The 22,883-nt window shown below is 39.0% G+C and overlaps 2 pseudogenes; both read right to left on the bottom strand.

Annotated features, from left to right (window-relative positions):
- Nucleotides 1–12,577: 12,577 nt before the first annotated feature.
- On the bottom strand, nt 12,578–17,212 carry LOC128579439 (CAP-Gly domain-containing linker protein 1-like; annotated as a pseudogene).
- Nucleotides 17,213–17,881: 669 nt separating this feature from the next.
- On the bottom strand, nt 17,882–19,970 carry LOC128579448 (succinyl-CoA:3-ketoacid coenzyme A transferase 1, mitochondrial-like; annotated as a pseudogene).
- Nucleotides 19,971–22,883: the final 2,913 nt, after the last annotated feature.

Genomic DNA, 22,883 nt, shown 5'->3' with positions numbered 1-22,883 from the left:
GGCATATAGCAAAATTCTTTATTCCAAGTTTTAGTTTTGTACTCTTCCAATCACGTACACACCTAATCTATTATCTATTAGTTTCATCATCTTATCTTCTTTTTTACATAACTGTAATTTAACTTGAAAGGAAATGTTTATCATATCAATGCAATCACCTGTGTAGTAAATCTCTTCCTCTAAACAGTGACTAGTTTCCGAGCAGGTCACAAAGACGAAAATAGCCATAGGGGAACAGAGTTGATAGAATATCTTCAAGCATTCACTCAGTTCACTCAGTATGAAGTAATGACTGTGTCCTTCCTTCAGGGCAGAGTACCTATAGACTTCTGACAATATGTTGTTAACATATGTCAACCCTCTGGACGTATCTCTGAGAAAGGGCAGCATGCCCTTGGATCTCAGGCTTCATGGGGTGTACAGCTTCAGAGAAAAAGCCTAAGGAATTTTACAACTCCAAAAAAGCCTAACTCTGTGAGTAACCCAGGAGGGGTCCAGATCTCTTAAGCCTCAGAAAGAAAAGCAAGTCATTTTAAACTCACACTGAATTTACTTTGTGTGCTTGATGTAGGATATGTTTATTTCTAAATATTATCCTACAATAAACAGAATAGATCAACTTCCCCAAGGGATGACAAAGAAAATATAACAGAAATTACCATACATAGAGAAATGGCTGAAATGTCAGAAAGGGAATTCGGGAAAAAAAAAAAAAGAAAGAAAGAAAATTCAGAATATTGATTGAAAATAAGATGAATAGAATGGAGAAAAGGATGGAAATAGAAATGCAAACAGTAGTTCAAAAGTTATCTCAAGAAATTAATGAATTCAAGAACAATGTCACCAAGACTATGGACATAATGAGAAAACATAGCAGAGATCAAGGAAGTACAAAAGTTATTCATAAAGTTTCAAAATACAGTAGAGTCTCTCAGTAATAGATTTAAGCAGGCAGAAGAAAGGATCTCAGAAATTGAAGACAAGTCTTTTGAATGATCCCAAGCATTTAAAGAGGCTGAAAAAAGAAGAACAAGAACAGAACATCCCATGAGAGAGTTGTGGGATCATTTCAAACATCCAAGTTGTAGGTTTTCCTGAAGAACAAGAACAGAACATTCCATGAGAGAGTTGTGTGATCATTTCAAACATCCAAGTTGTAGGGACTCCTGAAATAGAGGATGATCCTAAAGGCACAGATGTTGTACTCCAAGATATTATAGAGGAGAATTTCCCACGCAATGCAAGAGGTACAGAAATCTAGATAGCACATAGTTTCAGAATCCTAGGATGACTCAATCCAAATAAAGTATTTCCTAGACACATTGTAATTAACTATGACAAAATTACTATGAATTAAAAAAATCCTGCAAGCAGCCAGTCATAACAAGTCTTACCTACGATGAGAAAAATATTAGGTTGACTGCAGATCATTTAGCCAAAAATTTTCAAGCCAGAAGAGGAGGGTCTTCAACCTTCAATCTTCTAAAACAAAACAACATTTAGCCAAGGACCCTGTGTTCAGCTAAACTGAGTTTCATTTGTGATGGAGAAATCAAATACTTACTGATGTCCACATGTTGAGGACATTTGCAATTCCTAGACCAGCTCTCCAGAAAATACTCAGATCCATTTTCCATAATGAACAGTACAATGTTCTACCCCAAAATAAACATACCCAGATTTGAACAGCAAAATCTAACTTCCACAGGGGTGATGAGAAAGGGTACCCAAGAAGGGTGAGGTCTAGAAGAACGGGTCTTCTCAAGGAGACCACAAGGATACACATGCAGGGTCCTCTCCATGGTGACTCAGCTATTGGCAATTTGTAAACTTAACTTCCTGAAACTTGGAAATTTTCAAGTTCTGTGAAAACCTGTAGTTCTGTAGGGGCGGGAATGCCATCTCCTGCTTGATTCAAACTGGCCAATGAGAAACGTACCTGTGGGGTGGAACTTTATGACTGTCAATAAAAAGGGAAAAACCAAGACAATTGGGGAGCATTGCCATTTGGAATTCTTCTATGCCATAAGCTCCCGGCTGGTGAATAAAGCCCTTCCTCTTATAAACGTGGTGTTTGGGTGCTCTTTCTCTCTGTTGGGCCTTGTCTTCCTGCAACATTTTTGGTTCCCTGACTGGGAAGCGAGATCACCCCTGGAGAAAACAGGCACCTGGTAGTTTCCGCCAATCCTCTGAACCCCCATGTGGGGGCCCTTAATCGGCATGGGTGACGTGAACCACTGAGCGTGCCAGTGAGACAGTTTGGCCTCTCTGTGTGGACACCTCGACTGGGCTGAGAAAGGACCCTGTCAGCGTGGTTTCAAGGAGTCAAACACTATGAGGAACTGGCATGCAGGAACGGGTACCTACACAGGGAGACATCTAAAGCAAGGTATGATCGATCTGGGAATCCCACTACATGTGTGGAATGTGGTGTGACTGAGAGAACTCCAAGGGTGGAGTTGGACTCCCTTCACAGGGCCTAGGGGAGTGTTGTTTTGCCTCCTATGGCTAAGTGGCAGCTTCAGTGGGAAATCGAGGCTGCCCAGTTTAAGAAGTGAGTTGGAATTGTGTGTATGTGAGTGCTTTGAGAATGACTGAGATGGGTAACAATAGATGGGGTTCCCCACCCCCACCCTCCGCCATTCATGAGGTGAAAGGAATGTGTGAGTGTGCCCTTCTTCCCTGCTCCAACTTTGTCCCCCGGCTGTTCTGAGATAAACTGGAAGTTCCAGGTTTTCAGCTTTCTGTCTTTGGTGGTGGCCACGTGGCCATGTGGGACTTGGGAGAAATGAAAAGACATTAGAAAGGCTGTTGGTGTAGTTTTGTTAATGGAATTTCTTCAGTGAGTGTTTGGTCTCAGGGATTTGAGAATTGAGCCCACGGGCCACAGATCAGTGATAAAATGGCATTTTGTTGGATTGAGGGGCATGCAGAGAGAGTGGGGGGTACCGGAGCTATTGGCAGAGGGGTCGTGCCTTGAAAAGTGTTGCGGTTGAAGAAGTCCAGTGAGCTCTGGATGGCCCTTGAAAATCTGGGGAAGAGAGTGTAAATCTCGTGCTGGACAAAGCTGTATCCATATAAGCAACAGGTCTCCAAGGTGAATAGCCCCTGGAAGGGAGGAGGAGGCCCAGATCAGAGGTTTCCTGCATAAGTCCTTTTTCTATGGGTAAATAATTGGTCCTGAGAGATATTTTGGCCAGGACTTGGTAGATGGAAAAATACCTTTACAAACTGAAGGGGTGTTCTACCAAATGAATGAATGAAGTGCCTCACCTTGGACAAGGTTATTGGGTCTTTGCTGTAGTTTTTGTCTGGGGAGGGGGTTAGGGTGTGTGCACCTTAGTGAAGGTGGAGCTGTCCAAAAGGTTTCAGGCTGATTTGTCCATGAGCTTGCTGGGGCTCAGAGGGTTTGTGCCTGGAGATGGGAGTCTGATGTCTAAGCTCACCTGAGCCTGAAAAATGGGGGTTCCCTTTCCAGCCCTGAGTGGGAAAATTCTGTATCAATGTTACATCTCATAAAATGTCTCTCATTTGTAAAATGTAATAATTTTGTTGTTTAAATTGTTGGGTAAACTGACTCTTTGTCAAAGGATAAGATTTTTGCCTTTTAAACCTTCTAGTTATCAGTTTGGCTGAGTGAATGGGTAACTTCATGGTAAATTGGGATCCTGTTTTGTGGGAAGTGAGTTTTTGAGAGTAAGAGAAATTAAACAGAAAGGAAAATGGTATTGTGTAAAGAAAGAATCTTGCGTGATAATTTTGTCCTAAAACAGCATGGTTGTGTAAGAAAGTGGAAGGCAGGGCAAACGTTAAAGAAAGTTTAAAATGCGTGTAGATGGTCTGTGCAGGTTAAAAAAGCTCATAAAAGAGAATTTGTGAAAGAATTTACATGTGACCCAGTTGACTATGCATTTCCTTTCAAATCTTTTGGCTTGTAATTTTGTTTAAACAAATGTTTTAGGCCTTTGATATTTGAGGAATCTTCCAAAATAAAAACACTAAATCTGTGGCTTAGTGCCTGTAAGGCAGTAGTTGCAATGCTGGGCCACATGCACTGAGACTGGCGGATTCAAACTTGGCTCAGGCCAACCAACAAACAAACAAACAACAACAACAACAAAAAACAACTATAAATTTGGTCTTCTTGAAATATTAAGACCATTGAAAGTCACAGAAAAACAAATTAAACTTATTTGATTTATTAAAAATATATAGGAAACATTGTCAAATATGAAATGGTGATGAATTTTATGTGGATTATGGTTTTATACATATATGTTCCAATATTATAAAGCATTTGTCTGTCCTAATGTATAACGCATTGGTCTGTCCTAATGTATAAGACATTGCTCTGTCCTAACATATATGGTTGGTAATAATTTTAATTCATCTAAAAAAAAAAACTATTTCTTATGTAACTGTCTGAATCCAAAGTTCATCCTAAAAAGAAAAAGAAATATTAAGAGAAGCTGATGAATTCTCTCAAATTCAAATTTCTGATATCTTTGGAAATTGAATACCTTTGGACTAAAAAGCCGATTTTTAGAACTTTCCTTGGAAAGTTAACATGTCTATGAGTATTGCTAACCTAACTTCAAAAGAACAGAAATCAGTTACATGGAACTTGTCTAGTGTGTAATGGCTTTTTGCTTGAATGATTCTTTCTGTGTTCTGTTTTCCAGAAATCAAGAAAATCTTTTTTTGTCTTTTGAGCTATTTGTAGCTTTTCAAGAAATGTATATATACTTATGAGCAGAGTTTGAAACATGTATTTTTCTCTCTCCTTGATTTCTCTGGAATTTGAAAGCCATTTGTAAGTACTCTTACTTTCTGACAATATAGTTATTTGCATAATTTCAATAAGAATCTGTTTTGTTCTATAGGACATGATGAAGGCACTGGTTATTTTACCAAAGCTTTGGCTGGAATAGCATTTCCAGAGGTGTGTAGACTGCATTAAAGAATTAAGGTTGACTTTATAAGGCCAATAAAAAAGCCCTTTGGAAAACTGGCCAGATACCCATCAGTAACATTTCCTGATCTGTGGTACGTAATGACAGTCACTTGCTAACGGGTCTGGGAATTGAAATGTGCTTGGGAACTTCAAGAGAAGAGGAATTTACCCAATGCATACAGATATCTAAAGGCACAGTTGAAACCTGGGTTCTGAAAGGATTTCAAAAAGTCCAGCCTGAGATTCCTTATAAGAGGTTCCAGCAAAGTCAATTTTAAAGAAAAGAAGATCCTAGATGTCTAATAATTAATTATTCTTACTGCACTTTATGCAAATAATCAGACCCCGTATACTGAAGGTACAGTTTATTTTGGCAAATAAGTTAGTTCTACTATAATTTGCCTTTAGTAAAAAGAGAAATTGGAGAGATAAAAATAGTTTAAAAGGAGGAAAAAGAGGCTGTGGTCCACCTGTATTTATATCCCAGCCTTGTCTGTACTATCAACTCATAAAATGAGACCTAACTGTTTTACTAAATTGATCTGTTAAATGGGACTAAGAGACTGGTCAAAGAGTATAGAATTACATGCAGTAGTTATATTTTCTCTGAAGCCTTAAGACTCCACAAAGGTCACCTGTTGGCTACACTGGAAAACTTGTGCAGTATTAAATGTTATCTAGAATTTCCCAGTAAATGGTGTAACTGTAAACACTTCATCCTACTCTGCTGAATCTGCTGCCAGCAGAAGCCAAGTGGCCCTCTTGTATGAACTTAAAAGAACCCTTCTTCAGTATAAGGCTGGCTCTGGGAAGCCTGAGACTGTTTGTTTTCCAGTGGGAGAGACCAGACATGGAAACAGTACACATTGACCAGGTTGCCACAGGGGTTCAAAACACCGACAATTTTTGGAGAAGGGCTGGCTTGTGACCTCCAGAAATTCCAGGCTGAGGAATTAGAATGTGTGCTGTTCCAATATGTCGATGACCTCCTTTCAGGACATTCTACCCAGGAGGCCTGTGCCCGAGGTATGGACTGTCTTTTATGACATCTAGAGGTATGTGGCTATAAATTATCCAAACAGAAGGCCCAGATTTGCCAGCAGCCAGTACATTATCGGAGATTTACTATCCAGCAGGGGTAGAGGTATCTAGGCATGAAATGGAGGCGGGTCATTAATTACCTCCTCAACCCCATGAGCCAAAAGCAGATTTAAAAATGCTTAGGCCCGGTTGGCTTCCATCGTCTTTGGATCCCTAACTTTGCCGTTTTAGCTAAGCCCTTATATGAGGCAACTAAAGGAGAGGAGAGAGTGCCCTTGGAGTGGGGAGGAAAAGAGGAACATGCCTTCTCCCAGCTATAGATGAGGCTGATGGCTGTTTCTGCATTGAGACTGCCAAACTTGGCCAAGCCTTTTACTCTGTATGTCTCAGAGAGTGATAAAATGGCTGTGGGTATATTAACCCAGCTGTTTAGGTCCTTGCCAAGGCCTGTAGCCTACCTCTCTAAGCAGTTGGATAGAGTGGCAAAAGGTTGGCCACCCTATTTACAGGCTCTAGCCGCTACTGCTCTCCTTGTGCAAGAAGCTCATACGCTGACTCTAGGGCACGATCTCAGAGTGAAAGTACCGCACTCTGTGGTCAATTTAGTGGACACTGAGGGACACTTTTAGCTCTCTAATGCAACACTCTAAACCAAGCCACGCTCCTTCCAGTCAGTGGAAGAGAGACTGAGCATGACTGTACAGAAGTTATAGATAATGTGTACTCTAGAAGAACTGACTTGTGTGACCAGCCTGGGACAGATGCAGACTGGGACTTGTATGTAGATGGAAGTAGTTACGTGACAGCGCAAGGTGAGTGGCGGGCTGAGTATGCAGTGGTTACCTTAACAGAGACTGTGGAGGCTAAGCCTCTACTTCAAGGGACATCTGCTCAGAAGGCTGAGTTAATTGCCTTGACCCAAGCCTTAGAGTTAAGCCAAGAAAAAAGTATAAATATTTACACAGACTCTAAGTATAATTTTTTGACTCTCCAAGTATGCAGGATATTGTAAAAGGAGAAGGGACTATTAAATTCTGGGGGAAAAAAAAGACATTAAGTATCAGCAGGAGATAACTTCAGCTGCTAGAGGCAGTATGGAAACCTCGGAAAGTGGCAGTTATGCACTGTCGTGAACTTCAAAGAGATGCTTCCACCATCACTAAGGGGAGCACCAGAGCTGACACTGAGTCAAAGAGGGCTGCCTCCCAGATGTAACAGGTGTCACGAGTGGCTCCCCTCATCCCATGGGTCCCTGTGATCACCCCTATCTACTCCTGGGAGGAGAAGAAATGGTTAGCAGCAGAGGGGAATCAGGAAGCAGAGGGAGGATGAATAAAGATGCCAGACGAATGAGTAGCAGTCCCCCAGATTCTAGGAGCCACCGTGACAGGAATATTTGATGAAGTTGCTTGGCCAATACTTCTACATCTCCCACCTGGCAGCCCTGGCCAAAACTGTCAGTCTACAGTGTGTCACTGGCAGCCAGTTCAATTCGTGCCAAGAACAAGTGGTACCCCCAGAGATCCATTCGTATGGAGCAATGCCCTTCAAGGACTTCCAGGTAGATTTTACTGAAATGACCAGGTTTAGAGGGAACAAGTACTGGCTGGTGATGGTCTGTCAGACTTGGAATAAGTAAAAGCCTTCCCCATCAGGATAAAAAGGACTCCTAAAGTAGTAAAAATATTTCCCAGAGAAATCATCCCATGGTTTAGGTAGCCACTGTTTTAAATTTGACAATGGGCTAGCCTTCATAACAGAACTAGGACAAATAATAAGCTAAAACTTTGAATAATTAATAGGCCTCAAAGCTTAGACAGGGTAAAGCGCGTAAACAGTACCATAAGAGCAGAAATTGGTAAACTCTGTCAGGAAGCAAAGCTTAACTGGCAGGCCTTGCCACTGGTGTTGTTCAAAGAGGCCTCTGTCAATTTTCTGCAATTAAGCTGGAACTCCTAAAAGAACTTGGAAAGACTGAACTGAATAGACAAAAACCCTATAAAGAGTAACAAGGAAAATCTCCACTGGGGTAATTAACTGTGTTCTGTTTAGTCATTTGCGTCTTTACATCTTTTCTCTCTGGAAGATCAAGGGGACCAAGTATAGGTCTGGAATCAGAACTTGGTCCCCCTGAAACCAAGGTAGAAAGGACTTTACACCATCATTCTGACCACACACACAGCAGTGAAGATGGAAAGAATCCTCATCTAGAGTCATCACAGCTGGCTGAATAGGGCTTCCCTAACCCTTGGAAAGTAAAGGTAACTTTTAAGACAATCGACATACCCTGCGACAATCGACATGCCCTGCTCCAGGCACATACTGGGAGCTGGCTGGTCAATGCATGGCTGAAGCCTGAGGAATCTCCTTGAGGGACTTATCTTAATTGGACTTTGAACTTTGGGCAAAGGGGGGAAATGTCACAGGGAAAAGTAAAAACTCGTATGTATATTAGCGCACCACCATGGTACTATTAAGGCCTGAGTAGAGAACCCACCAAGAGTCACAGTCCCTAAAATCTCAGTGCTGAAAAGTAATTAATATTTGCACCTGCAGAAACAAGCTGATATTGAGACCCCAAATTAAAATATATTGGAGTCTCAAAAAGGGGGAATGAGAGATGATACCCGAGAAGGGTGAGATCTAGAAGAACAGGTTTTCTCAAGGAGACCACAAGTATACACATGCAGGGTCCTCTCCACGGTGACTCAGCTCTTGGGTATTTGTAAACTTAACTTCCTGAAACTTGGAAATTTCCAAGTTCTGTGAAATCCTGTAGTCTGTAGGGGCGGGAATGTCATCTCCTGCTTGATTCAAACTGGCCGGTGAGAAGGGTACCTGTGGGGTGGAACTTTCTGACTGTCAATAAAAAGGGAAAGACCAAGACAGTTGGGGAGCATGGCCGTTTGGAATTCTTCTATGCCGTAAGCTCCTGGCTGGTGAATAAAGCCCTTCCTCTTATAAACGTGGTGTTTGGTTGCTCTTTCTCTTCATTGGGCCTTGTATTCCTGCAACAGTTAAATAATTAAAAATATACACAGGACCTTTGAAAAACATGACAGCCAATACACTACTATACCTATCAATTCTTCCATAATGTGAATGGCTTAAATTCTCCTCCAAGAAGCACAGGTTGGGTGACTGGATAAAAAACAAACAAACAAACAAACAAACAAAAAACTCAGACCATATGTCTGTAGCCTACAGGAGACTAATCTTATCTCAAAGAAGAAAGAAAGACTCAGGATGAAAGAAAGGATGGGTCATTCATTTACAGGCAAATGAAAATCAGAAAAGCAGGAGTTGCCATCTTATTTGCAGATGTAATTTGATTTAAGCCAACTAAAATAAGAAAAAATAAGGAAGATACTATATATTTGTCAAGGGAAACACTCACTGTGAAGAGATTTCAATAATTAACATTTATACACCCTACCTGAATGCTCCTCAATTTATAAAGGAAAGACTAACTGACATGACTAATTTGATATCTTCCTGCAGTATAATAGTTGGAGATTTTAACACCCCTTTGGCAGTTCTGGATAGACCCTCCACGAAGAAACTAAAGAAGGAAACAATGTACTTAAACTTCACCCTGGGGAAAATTTACAGAACATTTCATGTTAATAAAACTGAATACGCATTCTTCTCTTCATCCCATGGATCATCCTCCAAAGTTGATCATATCTTAGGACACAAGTCTAATTGTATCAAATTCAAAAGAATAGAAATGATTCCTTGTCTTTCTTGGACTGTGATGACAGAATAAAAATTGAACTCAACAGTAGCAGAAATCTTCATACTCAAGCAAAGTCATGGAAAGAATGATAGCTGGATTAAATATGAGATTAAGAAAGAAATCATCAGATTTGGCGATCAAAATAATAATGAAGACAGAAACTGTGGGATACTGCAAAGGCAGTCCTTAGAGGGAAATACATAGTATTAGATACCTTCATCAAGAAAACAGAAAGGGAGCAAGTCAGCAACTTATTAGGACATCTCAAGAAACTGGAAAAAGAAGACCAATCTAATTACAAACCCACCATATGAAAAGAAATAACCAAAATTAAAGCAGAATTAAATAAAATTGAAAACAAAAGAATCATTCAGTAGATCAGCAAAACAAAAATTTGGTTCTTTGGAAAGGTGAATAAAATCAATAAATCTCTGGCTAGACTAACCAATAAACAGAAAAGTAAAATCTATAATAACTTCTATTAGAAACAAAAAAGGAAATAACAACAGATAACACAGAAATTCAAAAAAAAAATCTTCAATGATTACTGTAAGAAAACTCTATTCTCAGAAATATGAAAAGGTGGAGGAAATGGACCAATACCTGGAAGTACGCCACCTTCCTAAATTCAACCAGAAAGAATTAGAGATTTCAAATAGACCTATATTCTGCACTGAAATAGCAGCAAGTATATAGACTCTCCAAAAAAAATAAAATCCTGGGACCAGATGATTTCACATCAGAATTCTACCAAATTTTCAAAGAGGAACTAGTACCTACATTACATGATAGTTTCTAAAACAAAGTTAAGGAAGGAATCCTCCCCAACACATTCTATGAAGCAAATACCACCCTGATTCCCAAACCAGGAAATGGCCCAACAAAGAAAGATAAATATAGAATAATACCATTAATAAATATTGATGCAAAAATATTCAATAAGATCCTATAAAAAAGAATTCAACAACGTATTAAAAAAGTTATACACTATGTTCAAGTTGGTTTTATTCTAGGGTTACCAGTTTAGCTCAACATATATAAACCTATAATTATAATATGCCATATAAATAAAATCAAAAACCATATAATTCTATCCATTGATACAGAAAAGGATTTTGATAATATCCTTTCATGATTAGCATACTTAAGAAATAGGCTTAGAGGGGCTATATCTTACACTGATAGAGGACATCTACAGCAAACCCAAAGCCAATAGTATATTGAATGGAGTAAAATTGAAAACATTTCCACTCATATCTGGAACTAGACAAGGATGCCCACTGTCACCACTGTTATTCAACACAGTACTAGAAGTCCTAGACTTCTCAATCAGGCAAGAGAAGGGGATCAAGGTTATTCAAATAAGGACAGAAGAGGTCAAACTCTCACTTTTTTAGATAATCTTATACCTGGAAAACCCCAGGGACTCAAATATGAAGCACTTAGAAGTGATCAAGGGATATAGCAGTGTCTCGGGATACAAAATCAATACATGTGAATTAGTAGCTTTTATATATACCTACAATAGTCAAGCCAAAAATATGGTCAAGGACTCTATTCCTTTTACAGTAGTGCCAAAGAAGATGAAATACTTGGAAATATATCTAGCAAAAGATGTGAAACATATCTGTAAAGAGAACTATGAAACCTTGAGAAAAGAACTAGCCGAAGATGTTAACAAATGGAAGAACATACCATGCCCATGGCTGGGAAGAATCAACATTGTTAAAATTTCCGTAATACCCAAAGAAATCTATAGATTCAATGCAATACCCATCAAAGCACCAATGTCAGACATTTAAGATCTTGAAAAAATAGTACGTCAATTCATATGGAACCAGAAAAACCGTATTAGTAAATAAAATTCTTAGAATTAAAAAGAAATCTGGAGGCATCACGTTGCCAAATTTTAGGTTATACTCCAAGTCTATCGTGATTAAAACAGCGTGGTACTGGCAGAAAAACAGAGATGTAGATATATGGACTAGCATAGAGTATCTATAAAGGAACCCAGACACATTGTCATTTTTCCTTTGATAAGTGACAGATGGTGGAGGATATTCAGTTCTTTCCCACTTTAAAACAACCACAGCTCAACCTCAGAGAGACCCCAGGTGGACAGCCCATGTCTAGAGTTCTCAACAGATTGACCTGGACAGTACAATCACTGCCTGGTAGGGAGAGATAAAAGGGTCTCTTAATTCCTAGATAGTAGAAATCCACAGACATTTACAGCCAACATACACAAGAGGATGGAGACTGCCCCCTCCTGTGTATGACCAATTCTGAAAAGATCACTAGCCACAGTTAGGACTAAGGCATCAGCACCTCCAGCATTGTAAGTCTGAACTGGAAATCAGTTCATTTACCCTTCAAAGTCCAAACATGGTGTCAGTGCCCAGCCCTTTAAAGTCCAAACCAGGCATCAATGACTGCACCCTTTGAGAGTCCACACTCCCACAGGCAAAAGTCCCAACCAGGAGTCAGTGGCTTCACCCTTGAATGTCCAAATCACGGTCAGCACCCCCACCCATTAAACTCCCAATCTGAAGGTTTTTACTTTGATAATATCCAAGTAATGTATTTTTGGTGTTGCTTCAATTGCCTGGAGGGGTCCCCTCATAAAGGATACTGCCAGGTGAATTTCTTCAAGGGTTTGCCCTGCACTCTCTCAAAGTATCTTTATAGTGTGATGTCTTACGTTTAAATCTTTTACCTAGATTTGTTGATGGCATCAAAAATTAACATATGAGTTCTCCTGAAGTCTGTACACACAATGCTGGTGTTAAATTGCTTAAACACTAACACGCCTGAAAAAGCCAAGTTCTTGACTTGAGGCTTCATCAGAAGGTCTTGTGGTCATTGCAGTTGGCTGCCCAGTGGCCAAACATCTCTCAGATCTCACAGTACGGGCGTTCCTCACTCTGACTGCCATGGTGTGTAGAGTGGGGAGGGTCATCAGACATCTGTGTCTGGGTAGGACAATCCTCTGTGTCATGCAGCTCAAAGCAGTCACAAATGTCACAGAAGAGGCAAGACTTCTTCTTAGACTGTTTCTCCTGGTCAGCACTGTCATAATTGTTGAGCTCATCCCCATTCCCATTGAGGGCTGCTTCTGACATCATCTCTACCTTCATCTTGAGATCTTGATTCTTCCTTTGAAGGTCCACTATTACTGAATTTAGGAAATCAATCTGACTCTCCTGGGCTCTTTCATCCTCTTCTGCCTGAGTATCAGTATTACCTGAGGAGCTGTTGAGCTGCCTCTTGTTTTCTTTGAGTTGAAGCTCCAAGTTCTTTACCTTGAGCTCAAGCTTCACCTTATCGGGCTCTAGAGACTGAACAACTGAATGCAAGGACTTGGCAGAGGCGTTTTCTCTCCTGAGCACTGTGACCTCATTTCTCAATTTTTCCAGCTCTGCATCCTTTTCTGTGAGTAAGGCACTAGTTATACTGATGGATTTTTGCAAGGAGGCTTTTTCTTCATCTGCATCTTTTATGTACTTGGATTCTCTTTTTTTCATTTCTAACAACTGATTATTCAGCACAGATCTTTCCTCTTCCAGCTTTCGATGACTTGTGACTTCGTCTCTGCTTCTCCCCAGCTCCTCGGCAAGTTTAATGTTCTCTTCTTGCAATGCTGACTTCTGTGTATAGACTTCAGGAGAACTCGTATGTTATTTTTTGCTACCATCAACAAATCTAAGAAAATATTTTGTTCTTCACAAATCACACTTTAGTCTCCCCTTATATGTTAGATTGATAAATTAAATAATTAGTAGGTGAGTTTTCACCTCTTATTTTGTTTTCTTAAGTTTGAAGACATTGCACCAGATGCCATTACATTCTTTGTCCCTCATAAAAAAAATCCCTACCCATACAATACCTTATTTAAAGTAACTAAATTATGCCATTACTTTTCGTATTTGCACTAAAATGTTTCCAGGCTGCATTTGTATATTTCGGTTTTTGGTTAAGCTTTGACACTGGAATGAGTTGAAAAAATGTGCCATTTTGCATTTTAATCTACTCATTTAAAAGTATTTTATTCAAAGAAATATCTGAGCTTTTTTGCACTACCTGTTATCAGTAGTGCCTTTATTTCAGGCTTTATAATACTTAGGTGTGATTATAAAATCATGAAACAGGTAAAGGGAGGGGGAAGCCCCCAACTGCTGTGGGGACATTTTATAATCTATATGCTGCATCCGCTTTCTATACTGTGTTTTGTTTATTGGTTTTGCATAATTTTAGCTTATAGATATATGTATATATTTTTTTAAAAGCTGTATTTTGGGAAAAACCATATACAATGTGTCTTTCTTTTCAGGTATTTACCTTTATGAAAATGAAAACACTTAAAACGATCATCTGAACATAAAAGACTAGTCCAAAAAATAGCATCATAAGGCTTTGCAATTATTTTTTCCTTTTGTTTTCATTTTGTTTCTTTACCAAATTCTAATAACTGGAAGAAGTTTCTCCAAAACATTTTTCCTTCTCTAGCAGATATCCCCAGCAATAAATTAATTTAATAATAAGCCAGTATAAAAAACCTAAATTAACCAGTTAATCTATAATCTTCCTTTACAAGTTAACTGTTTTTAGATGAATGTATGATGAGAAATTCAATGTTAATAATTTTGGATTTTCTTATCACAAAAAATAAAATAAAGGACCTCAACCAACAGAACAGTCTGTCAGCCAGTTTGAATCTATTTATCTTCATTTGAATGTCTTTTAGAATATGTAAAAAGTAATAAAATGCATCTTCCATGCTACATGTATAGTAAGAACTTCTATAATTGTATATATGCTTTTGATGTATTTTCCCCTGAAGATTATCAACTGTGTTTGACAAGTGAATATTAAGTTAATCTGTTAACAATTGAAATTTGGGGTTATAAACATAATAGGAGTTGTTTCACAAACAGAAAACATGTAAAACTGTATTGAAATTTGAGAAAAGAAGTGTTCTGTATCTACTTTAATAAACGGTTATGGTAAAAAAAAAATCTTTTACCTAGTAAGATTCAATTTTTGTTAATGGTGAAAGGTGTGGATCCAGTTTCAGTCTTCTACATGTTGCCAGCCAATTACCAGCACCATTTGTTAAATAGGGAATCTTTGCCCCAATTTAAATTTTTGATAAGCTTATCAAAGATCAAATAACAATAGTATCTGGGTTCATTTCTTGGTTCTCTATTCTGTTCTATATAGCTACCTCTCCATTTTTGTGCCAGTACTATGCTGTTTTGATCACTATAGATTTATAGTATAGTCTGAAATATGATAGCATGATTCCTCCTGATTTGTTTTTATTTCTGAATAGTGTCTTGGCTATTAGATTTTTTTTCTGATTCCATATAAAATTAGGTACTATTTTTCCAGATCTTTAACGTATGAAAGTGGTGCTTTAACAGGGATTGCATTAAATTTGTATATTGCTTTGGATAAAATGTACATTTTAACAAAGTTGATTCTTCCAAGCCATGAGCATGGGGTATGTTTTTCCATTTGTTAATGTCTTCTGTTAGTTCTTTTCTCAGAGTTTCATAGTTCTCTTTATAGAGATCTTTCACATCCTTTGTTATGAATTCCCAAATATTTCATCTTTGGCACTACTGTAAAAGGAATAGAGTCCTTGACTGTTTTTTTCAGCTTGACTATTACTGGTATATATAAAAGCTACTGATTTGTGAGCATGGTTTTTGTATCCTGAGACACTGTTATATTCCTTGATCACTTCTAAGAGTTTTGCAGTTGAGTCCCTGGGGTTTTCCAGGTATAAAATCATATTATCTGTGAAGAGTGAAAGTTTGATCTCTGAGCTTCTGCACAGCTATGAACACAGCAAGTAAAGCAAGCAGACAGCCCTCAGAATGAGAGAAGATATTTGCAGGTTATTTTTCTGACAAAGGCTTAATAACCAGAATCCACAAAGAACTTAAAATTATTAAGAAGAAAACAACAAGTGATCCCATTTCATTGTGGGCAAGAGAATTGAACAGAATCTTCTCTGAAGAAGACAAGCATGTGACCTACAGACACATGAAAATCTGCTCATCATCTTTAATCATCAGAGAAATGAAAATCAAAACCCCTTTGAGATATCATCTAACTCCAGTAAGAGTAGCCCACATCGCAAAATCAACAAACTACACGTTAGTGTGGATGTGGAAAGAAGGGAACACTTCTGCATTGCTGGTGGGAATGGAGGCTAATATGTTACTTTTGGAAAGAAGTTTGGAGAACACTTAAGGAACTAAAGGTAGACCTGCCGTTCCATCCTGCAGTTCCTCTACTAGGTATATATCCAAAAGACTAAAAGCAATTTTACAACAAAGATATTTGCATCAGATTGTTTATTGTGGCTCAATTCATAATTGGCAACCAATGGAAGAAGCTCAAGTGCCTTTGAATGGATTAACAAATTGTGGTATCTGTATATCCTGGAATATTATGCAGCCTTTAAAAAGATGGAGACTTTACCCCTTTTATGTTTACATGGATGGAGCTGGAACATATTCTTCTTAGTAAAGTATCTCAAGAATGTAAAAAAAAGTATCCAATGTACTCAGTACTATTATGAAACCAATTTATAATCACGCACATTTTCATATGAAAGACAAAACAGAAATATAGCCCAGGATGAAGGAGGGGAAGGGAAAAGGTGGTTGGAGGGTGGGAGGGTAAAACAGTGAGACCTCGTCTATCATGCATATTGCAAGGGTACATATCAAACCCATTAAGTGTAGAGTACAAATGTCTTACCACAATAATTAAGTGAAGTGAAGGCTTTGTTAACAAGTTTTATGTAAGGATTCTAAATTGTATATAAAGGAGCACATTATATCCCATTAATGCATTAATGTATACAGTTATGATTTAATAAAAATAAAGAAGGGGAAAATTTAAAATAAATAAAGTCCCAATTAGGTAGTAATGGCTCTGTCTTAACAGGGGTCAGTACCTCTGCACCAGAATCAGTGGCTCCACCCTTAAAGTCTGAAAAGAGGTTAGTGCTACTGCCCTCAGTGCAATGTCGCATGCATTTCTTTCTCCCAAATGTCCCTCTCTTCCCATTCCTCTCTGCCTCTACTGAAGTCACTGTTTCCCAGCTTCTATCCATATAATGAATGCGCAGACCACCAAGGGAATGGCCACACACTCTGAGCTCTGCAGGAGGTAGACCTTCAGACTGCCAGACAAGGGGGAAAGCTTGGAATGAAAGTTCAGAATTGCAGGGAGAGTATTTATTTTCATGCTGAGCAGGATAATGCCTAGGCTTATGGGGGGGCCACTCTGGAGGAGGAAGAGGCCCAGTATTTAGCAGCTCTCACTCTCATTTAGGTGGTAAAATGAGAGGTCTTTTGTCCCCTTCTCACTTGCAGAGAAAACAATGCAGCATGCCTCCTGCTTTGGGGAGGAGACTCTTTTTCTCCTGGCAACAGGCTTTCTACCTGGAATTTGTTCATTAGCACCTCTTTCTTGGAATCACAGGTTTACACAGCTGGTATCATGTGTGCTTGTCTATTTTTTTTCCTATCTCAGCTCCCCTCTTTCATTATCAGAGGCCAAATCTGTCCAGAATCTCCCCTTCTGGTCAGGAGCCTCTGGGGAAACTTGCCTCTAGTGGGCCATCTTCCTGCCCACCTCCGTCGAGTACTTTTAAGAGAATAAATTCTAAATGGCTGCATAAAGCCTGAAATATTAGAAGAAAACTAATCAGGTACTGCTCGTTAGTATACAGTAAACCTTTCTAGTTTTCTAGCCTTCTTCCTCTGGGCTGCCTGGAGCAGTTGAAACCTTAAATACAAAGGGTTTAAAATGAAAAACATCCAGCCTGGGACAGGTGTCCACATTTCAGTTTGTGATCTGTTTCACTGCAGGAGTTTTGCTGAAAGTGAAAAAGTCATACCTGGTGCTCTTCTGTGTGTCTTCCCGTCAGGCCTTCCTAGAGCCCAGAGTTAGCCCTTTCTTCTTGTCCTCATGGAAAACAGCTTGTGTGTGAATCCAGATTTAAGCCTTAAAATAATTATGGTCTTCAGTTGATTGATGCTTTCCTCCAGGAACAAGACATCACTGGGACCAATGAACTTGCATTCTTGGATTGTTTGATGGATTCACAGATAACCTGGGTGATATTACTTTTCAGTAATAATGCAGTTGACACACTGCTTTCCAGTCAGTGGTAAGGTACATATCTTCATGTTTTTATGTACATTTTCTTTTTCTGAATGCTCTTTGGTGACCACCACTTTGGTTTTGGCACTGGATGCTAAATCCACAGCACCACCATTCCTTTTATCATCTTCCCAGAAATTGTCCAGTTAGCCAGGTCACTTTATCTGGAAACCTGCATTGTTCCTATCATTGTTAGATTGACATGCCCCCCTCTAATCATTGCAAATGATTCATGGCTGGAGAAAAAAGACATGTTAATATGCTGTTTAGGATATTGCATCCTCATTGATAAGTGACATATGTTTGTAATTTCCCCCTTACAATAATATATTTTCTCCAATTTTATGTATTTATTTTTTTTTGTAGAGACAGAGTCTCACCTTATCACCCTCGGTAGAGTGCCGTGGCGTCACACAGCTCACAGCAACCTCCAAATCCTTGGGCTTAGGCGATTCTCTTGACTCAGCCTCCCAAGTAGGTGGGACTACAGGCGCCCGCCACAACGCCCGGCTATTTTTTTGTTGCAGTTTGGCCGGGGCCGGGTTTGAACCCGCCACCCTCGGCATATGGGGCCGGCGCCCTACACGCTGAGCCACAGGCGCCGCCCTATTTTCTCCAATTTTAATATCAGGTGTACACAGATCAAGTAGAATGATCTTGAAGTATTTTTTCTTTTTCTATCATCTATAAGATTTGGCATGATCTGGTTTTCGAAATTATCTTTTACTTTTATTTATAAATATCAGTTGTCTATTTTTTGAGACTTAAAATAAATATTAAGTTAACTAATGATTTCATCCTGAATCTGAGTCAAAGCATTCTATTATAGACATACTCTTATCCGACAATGTGAATGTTACTTTCTTTGCCTTATTATCATTATTGCTTAATATTTTGATGTAGCAATTGTCTGATTTCTTTTCTGAATGTATTTATGTTCATTCATTCTTTACGAGGTTTTTGTTTCTAGTCCTTATCTTAAACATTGTTATTGTTATTAAATTTTAAGCCTTTTTAATTTTGTGAAGGCAAAAAAATGGAAACCTAATAAACACATGTATATTATGTAAAAATAAACAAATAAAAAAAGAATAACAGCTGTTTCCCTGCCTGCATTGATTAGATCTTCATTGGCTTCGTGTTGTATTGGATATGGACCATGCCATCCTCAAACTCAAGAGCTGCCCACTCAATGATACGTTCCCTTATATCATCTCCAGGTTTCCCAAATTTGGCTTTTCCATTTACATCTTTGTGAATTGATAAACACTCAATTATTTTCTCATTGTTTTTTCCCTTTATAAGGTGAGATACCTAAATCTGAGGAATATGAATGTCTTCTGGAGCAAATGTGCCAATATCCACAATTTCTCCAACCTCTACCACTGTTATTGCTGCAGCTTTGCTCATTGGAAAATTGAAATTCCTCCTGATTTTCCTGCAAATTACATTTCCTGCTCATTCTGCCTTCCAGGCTTTCACCAAAGCTAAAGCCCCTGTAATTGCTTCCTCCACAGTAAAGCACTGACCACTGAACTCCCTCACCTCTCTTGACCTGCTGGCAGTGATGATGCTGAAATCTTTTTTGTATTTGATTGGAATCCTCCTTCTTATACCAGGATCCCATACTTTGTGCTGGTGTTAAATACAGAAACCCCAGCCCCACCTGCAGGAATCTTCCCTGCAAGTGCACCCTGAGGTGTCAACTCTACTTCTAATTCACCAGATAAGTACTGTCATTCCAATTCTGCGTTTTCTCCCCACTGGAGTAGACCATACATTTTATCTGCTTGTATCGAAGTCCAAAGTTGTCAACCTTTGCATGGTTGCTAACTGCAGCTAGTCCTTTTACTCCAGTAAGGTTCTCTGGAATTCCACACAGACCAAAACCACCAATCAGAACTGTTGCACCATTGGGTTTGTGTTTTACAGCTTCCACTGGAGTACTGGTAGAAAAATTGCAAACACGTCCCTGGGACCAGGCACCCCAGAGGCATGGGAAGAGGCACAGAACCACAGCCCACAGGAGAGTAGTTTGAAGGCAGCCATCTGTGAGCTGGAGCACGTCTGAGTATGTCAGTGTGCCTGGCCCAGGTTGCCGCCAAGTCACTGGGAAGGAACCGCCTACCAGGTGCTTGAATGTGCATCCAGTAACATCCTTGAGGCTGCCTGTACAAAGGGCCAGCCACACACTGCCTGCTGCTGGTTTATAAATAAGTGAGGCTGGGAGGGGTCCTCACTGGGGAGTGGAGGCTCTTGTCACAGTGTGGGCTGGTTGCAAAGGTTCATGGCCTCATAGTGGCCGGTTACTCTCCTGGATCTTGATGTGTTTGAGGCAGCTGTGCTGAAGTGCCCTTGGCCCTGCAGCCCCTAGGCCAGCCTTTCAGCTTTGATGGGGTGCAAATGGCCATCTTCCACTAGGTCAGCAATGATCCTTGGCCTGGGGTTCAGTGTCCTCCAGGGATGGGGTGGGGGTGTCCTGAGGGGCTTGCTACTTTTCCAAGCCATTGTGCTGTGAATGTGTGAGCTGAGGAGGGAGCATGCTTTTCTTCCCATGCCAGTGCAGCATTTTCAATTCTCAAGTTGACCTAATTTTTATAGACTGGACATGTACCACATGGACATACTGGTACAGTAGGCCAAGTGTCTTATGCTGACCATCTCTATATGCTGCCCAGTTTGCTATAGTCCCTTGGCTGGTCAACTTACAAAGGTTCTATAGTAGTTAAAGTGAACACACTGCCTGAAGGAATTTACATGTTCAAAGCAATCCCTATAAAAATATCAATGTCCTTGTTCATGGAATTAGAAAAAGCAATTCTTAAGTTCATAAGGAACCAAAAAAGACAGAAAAGACAAAGCAATCTTCAACAAAAAGAAAAAAATTTGGAGGCATCACATTGCCTGACTTCAAATTATACTAGACGGATATAGTGGCCAAAACACTATGGGACAGTGCATATAAAAATAGTCATGTAGATCAATGAAACATCATGGTGAACGCAGAAATTAAGCCACATACAGCTAACTGATCTTTGACAAAATTGACAAGAAGAAACACTAAGGAATATTTGACACTCTTTCAACACATGGTGTAGGAAAATTGAATTCTCATATGGAAAAGAATGAAGTTAGACCTATGTCCCCACCATATACAAAAATAAATGAATTAAACACTTGAATGGGAGACATGAAATTAAAAAAATGGGAGAATAAAACCTGGGAAAACTTTTCTGGATGTTAGTCTAGGCAAATAATTCATGATTAAGACCTCAAAAGCACAGGCAATAAACAAAAATTTTAAAGTGAGACTTAATGAAACGATGAAGCTGCACAGCAAAAGAAATGATCAACCTAATTAACAGAAAACCTACAGAATAGAAGAAAACATTTGCAAACTATACATCTGACAGTGAACAAATATCCAGAATATACAAGGAACTCGAACAACTTGACAACAACAGAAAACTGTTACCCCCATTTAAACCCAGCCCTGGCCAAAAACTGCAAAAAAAAATTAAAAAATAATAATAATAAATAAAAAAAGACAAAAGATTAACATGCCAGGGAAAATTTAGAGTAAAAAGAACTCTTATACACCATTGGTGGGAATGAAAATTATTGTAACCTTTATGGAAAACAGTATGGAGATTTCACAAGGAACCAAATTAGAACTACTGTATGATATAGCAATCCCACTTTGGGGTTCCTTTGTCTTTTTATTAGATCATAACTGTGTACATTACTGCATGTATGGGGTACAATGTGCTGATTTTATATATCGTTTGGAATATTTACATCAAACTGGTTAACATAGAGTTCACCTCACTTATTTAATTTTTGTGATTAGACATTTATACTTTACTATTATTGGGCATGTACCCTTGCAATATGCACAGTATGTGAGGTCCCACCAATTACCTCCTGCCACCTATCCACCCCACCCCCTACCCTCGCCCTCCTCTTCTCTCCTTCTTTCTGGACCACAATTGTGTTTTATCTTTTGTATGAAAGTGTGGGTGATTATATATTGATTTCATTATAGTATTGAGTACATTGTTTTTTTTTTTTTGTTTGTTTGTTTGTTTTTGGTCCATTCTTGAGATATTTTACTGAGAAGAATATGATCCAGATCCATCCCTGTAAACATAAACCTGGTAAAGCCTCCATCTTTTTAATGGCTGCATAATATTTCCTGGCATACATATACCATAATCCACTTTTGGGTGTCTTCCCAAAGAAAAAGAAACCAATACATTAAAAGGACACCTGCACTAATATGTTTATCCAACATATTGCCATTATAGTAGCAAAAATATGGAATCAACTAGAGTGTGCATCAATGGCAGATTGGATAAAGAATATGTGGGGTATATAAACAATGGAATACTATTGAGATGTAAAAAAAAAAAAAATGAAATCATGTCTTTTTCAGCCATATAGATGAAATGCAGGCCATTACCTTAAGTGAAACAACTCAGACACAGAAAGACAAATCCTGTATGTTCTCACTTGTTAAGTGAGAGCTGAATAATACATGTACACAGGAGCAGAGTGTGGAACAATGGATTTTGGAAGGGGGAGGAAGGTGGAGGATAGGAGGTTGCTTAGTGGGTACAATGTGCATTGCTTCAGTGACATGTATATGGAAAGCCCTGACTTCACCACAATGCATTATATCTATGTAACACAATTGTACTTATACCCCATGAATACATACAAATAACAATAAGTGGGAAAGAGTTAAAAATACAGTAAAATTGGGGTGGCGCCTGTGGCTCAAGGAGTAGGGCCCTGGTCCCATATGCCAGAGGTGGCGGGTTCAAACCCAGCCCTGGCCAAAAACCACACGCACACACACACAAAATAAAAATAAAAAAAATAAAATTAAAAAAAAAAAAAACAGTAAAATTGAAAAAGAAGACATACTGACTTCTTCAGTTCTATACTCACCATAGGTGA

The sequence above is a fragment of the Nycticebus coucang genome, unplaced genomic scaffold (assembly GCF_027406575.1).
Source record: "Nycticebus coucang isolate mNycCou1 unplaced genomic scaffold, mNycCou1.pri scaffold_54, whole genome shotgun sequence".
In the NCBI taxonomy this organism is placed as follows: Eukaryota; Metazoa; Chordata; class Mammalia; order Primates; family Lorisidae; genus Nycticebus; species Nycticebus coucang.
Note: the sequence above shows the minus strand (reverse complement) of the source record. Positions and strands in the feature narration are given on the sequence as shown.